This window comes from Adiantum capillus-veneris, unplaced genomic scaffold (assembly GCF_014529385.1).
Source record: "Adiantum capillus-veneris isolate H3 unplaced genomic scaffold, ASM1452938v2 Hic_scaffold_948, whole genome shotgun sequence".
NCBI lineage: Eukaryota > Viridiplantae > Streptophyta > Polypodiopsida > Polypodiales > Pteridaceae > Adiantum > Adiantum capillus-veneris.
The window spans coordinates 1-4,447 of NW_028221903.1; the positions used below are offsets into that span (position 1 = coordinate 1).

General features: G+C 47.5%; 1 pseudogene; it reads left to right on the top strand.

Moving 5' to 3' along the window:
* Nucleotides 1-1,238: 1,238 nt before the first annotated feature.
* Nucleotides 1,239-3,173, top strand: LOC147416458 (uncharacterized; annotated as a pseudogene).
* The last annotated feature ends 1,274 nt before the right edge of the window (nucleotides 3,174-4,447 follow it).

Here is a 4,447-nt window from a genome sequence, read left to right on the forward strand (position 1 = left end):
GGAAAATTTCATGGCAAGATTAGGCATCATGGATCGTGTGCACTCTTGACTGTTGGATCCCCCGTGACCAGGGGAGTGAACTACTTACCCTCGTTTATCCCTAGTTTCCGAGATTAGCGAACTGAAATCTCTAAGAGCTTCACGGTGTGAAGTGCCTTATCTCAATCATGGACCCCCCTTCAGGACCCCCGAGATGTGGCATCTTCGAGGTGTCTCCCTGCCTAAGCACTAAGTAACACCTATATTTAAGAGGGGGAGGCAATGGGATCAAAGGCGAAGAAGTTCACGTACGAAGGCCGGGAAGATCGCAGCCGCAAATATCAAATAAAAAACTAAACCTGGACACACACTATACCTGGACAGCCTGGGCAATGCATGTTAACTTACAATATAACGTTGTAAAAATGGTTGTGGATACATAATGCATGCACGGGTGGGGTCGTTAGCCTATGTGACCCTAAACTCGGATTGCGAGGTCATGGATTTAAGTATCCTCATCGCGCCTCGTTTTTCCTGCTGGTCAGGTTTAATGCGCCTGGCTTTTTTGGCAGCACGCCTCGTTTTTTCAGCTAGCCAGGTTTACTGTGCCTCGAGATTTCGTCCCCGGCCCCGACAATCGATCCCATTAAACCCCCCCCCCCTTCCCCCCTTCCGCATTAAATGTAGTTGTCACTTAGTGTCAAGGGTCTCCCTGGTGCTTTAGGTGCTTGCCTAGAGCCTAGGCGCTCGGCCTCAACTATATTTAACACGGGCATGAGAGATGGGATCAAAGGCTCCCATCAATTTTGGGCCCCGACATTAGACGCCCGTCGTAGATCTTGTCGCAAAAGTAAACTCGAGTACCCGAGTTTACAAAAATATCCGAGTTTACTTTTTCCTGCCCGATACATTTGCACGTCAAAACTCCATGGAAACGTCTATATTCCACAAGTGACGTGCGTGGCGTTGTGATTAGGCTAAATGGCTCTCATCCCCCATGTTGTGGGTTCAAGACTTCTTGGGGCAGGGGGGATTAAACTTGGGTACCCACGTTTACATTTTTCTAGACTTTACATTGTCCCCACTGAAAGCCTGAGATCTACGGTGCTCAATCATCCTCCCATGCCCATGTGAGAGGGGCGCCCGGGAGAAGAATTACCTGCCAGGGTTTGTTTCATTCAAATTTAAACCGAAAGCACGAGCTCGTGCGGGCGTGCTTCTTTTGGGATTTCATGCAAGAGCGTGTACAGCTTCGAGCTATGGCAGACCAAGCCGACGACAACAACGGCGGTTACTCCACTCCTTCCCCAGGTATTTGACGTAGAGGACTACTCTGAATATAAAGAACTTGGCTGTGACAATGCCTTGTCACATTGGTTACAGGCTTCAAGAAACCAGATTCTCTGCTAATCTGGACGAAGATGCATGTCGCCAAGTTTACCTTTCTGCAGGCGGAGATAATGAAACAAGCAAAGAGAAGAAAGGAGCTGACTACGCAGATGAGCAGCTCACCTGGCAATACACGCGGGGAGGTGAGCCATTCCTACATAATTTGCATACATTCAAGCCACTGAAGTTTTTTTTTTTTTTTTCGACACACCAGAGGGCCCACAGGGGGAGGTGCTTATCCCTTCCAAATATTAGCCATGTTACATGGTCGGGCAAGGGCTGCGTACCATCGGGCAAGAGCCATGCGTAGGCATCACCATGGCCACCTAATTGATGCACCACATGCTGGGAACGACGGAGAGAACTCGTAGCAACCAGCTAGGAACCTCCTCCTCGGGTGACCCACCCCAGGAGGAGGATGCACTCGAGTGTCCAAGGGCAAGAGCCCTAGCAACGTGAACACCAGGTGAGCACAATGTGTCCCTCTAGAGTGTGACCCAGCAGGGGATTTGAACCCACAACCCGTAGGTTGAGAGGCCAAAGCCTTACCGTTAGACCAACTCTTTGGGGACTCAAGCCACTGAAGTTCACATCTTAGCAAAAGAAACTTACTTGCCTAGCTGTAAAAGAAATAGAAGCTGTTTGTGGATAAGTCCGCTCATAGCACATTTCAGAAGTGGTTTCATTAAACTCCTTGAGGTTGTTTAGCCTGTATACGGTTTCATCAGTTTGTCTGAGACTGAGAATTGGAAGAAAATTAGCCCGCTCATAGCACATTTCAGAAATGGTTTCATTAAACTGGTTGCTTAGCCTGTATACGGTTTCATCAGTTTGTCAGAAACTGAGAATTGGAAGAAAATTAGGTTTTTGTTTTTTCATTTGTAGTATTGTGTAACAGATGTTATAGGTTATGTTAAACTTCATAGCTTTTATAGAATTGTGAGCTTCTGCTGGGGTTATATATGTAATGGTGTAGGCTTTCACCCCATGGACTGAATGACAGCTCCCCTTTGTAGCAAACTGAGTGCACGATGAAAAGAAGACAAGCACATAGAGAGAGAGAGAGAGAGAGAGAGAGAGAGAGAGAGAGGGGTTCTTCACATTGAACATGAAGCTGATCGCTGAATGTGTGGCGATGAAGTTTGCTCCCCTCTCACGCCATCTTCTGGCAGTTCGCCCCACGCTCTGATCTTGCTCCCCATGTCTCAGCTTGCACACGGATGCGACCTGCCTGGTTCTCGTCCACCCTTCTCCACCCTAACCCTAGCGTCCTTTCCAATTGATCTTTGGCCTGTGACGTTTTTTGTTTTCTTCCTTCTTTCTTACGCAGGCTTTTCCTTTCGATTGCTTTCTTGTCTGCTTGTTGCCTGTTGCACATGCTTATGACTTCTTTTGTTTGTGTGTGATATGTGATTTTGTCTGCTTGCTTGCCTGGCTATCTGCATGTGTCTGCCTGTCTGCTTGTGGGTGGTGTGTGTGTGTGTGTGGATGATTGCACGCTTTATGTTTTTGCCTGTTTACCTATATAATTCCCCTATTTTTGATCAATTGGCTAAGGTGTTCAGGGATTATGGTGGTCATAGCATAGTCACAAGGGACGCATTCCGGGACGGGGGACGAGGCTGAAATGGATTTTTAGTGTAAAAAAGAGAGCGGGATGGCAAGTGGGGACGGGAAGCCCGAAAAAGGGCGTCCCCTGTTACTATGGGTCATAGAGGGTTGGGAGGTTGAGCGTATAGCCTCTTCTGCAGCTTGTTCCATATTATGTTTTTGCTTATGCAGGTTGCAGAGTCAGAGCCCTGTAGATTCTTGCTAGGGATGGTTGCGAGTCTATCTCTCCCCGGAATTTTGATGCAAAGTCTTTGGCAGTGCCTTGGAGACATGGAGTTGGCTTTTGGAGATTGTTTATGACCACTCCTAGCTTTTGTCATACCACCAATTTTTTGTAACTTTGTACTAAGGTAGTTTTCCCCTATGGTGTGTGGGTGTTGAATAGCCCAGGGTTTGTTCTCTATCAGATTTGTTATATTCTGTGTGCCTTTGGGCCTATAATTTGATTACGTAATACAAAAGGATATCAAGCTCCCCTTCTTTTGAGAGAGAGAGAGAGAGAGAGAGAGAGAGAGAGAGAGAGAGAGAGAGAGAGAGAGAGAGAGAGAGAGCGCAGAGCTTAGCTTCGCGCGTGCATTGCCCAGGAGTCTCCTACAACTGCTCGCGCCTTCAACATCTGCACATTGCTGACATCAATGCTGCTGGGTGCTGTTCTAGCCTGTCGCTGCTGAGCGCTGCTGCTACACGCTGTTGTAGACTAATGCTGCTGCTGTATAGGGTACACCCGAGCTGGTCCAGCACTCCTCCCATCCTGCTTTTAGTTTGCAAGGCTTTCATCAAACAAGCTGCCCATTCCCCAATTCTGCCTTGGTTGCCATATCTGAATAAGGCGCGCTGCCCTTGAGCCAAAGTGCATCGTTTGACATTTAATTACAATTGTTTCAGGATTGAGCTTGGCAGTAGTTCCACGATTCGACAATATTGTCCCAGCTATTCTTCTTCTTGTATATCGATTTTTGATTTTGGGAGAGAGAGAGAGAGAGAGAGAGAGAGAGAGAGAGAGAGAGAGAGAGAGAGAGAGAGAGAGAGTGTTCTGCAAGAGTGAAAGTGATCTTCGAAGTACACAAGCTGTTTTGGCGGCTTGCCAATCTCCGGTGTCCCTCAAGGCGCCCCATCATCTTCTCCATGTTAGATTGCTTGTATCGGAGAGTTTCTCACTCGAGTTTGGGCGAAGACACAACTGCTCATTGATTGTGCCTTGGTTGGACGCATGACAAGACCTACACTTTCTTGTGCAACTTCGTGTGATTGGTGCCAATTTGCCATGAGTACCTTGCCGGTAGGGTTGTGGAGGTTACCTTATTGGGTAGGGGTATTTTCATGGTACAACTGTCACGTGCACATCTAACCCTATGTGTATGTGGACAAGCTACTTCATGACATGGGTTCAATTCAGTTAGATTAGGAAGTGTCCTGGCACTTTTGTGAGTCTGTTTGCAGACCGTGCATGTCCAGACACTTAGAATAG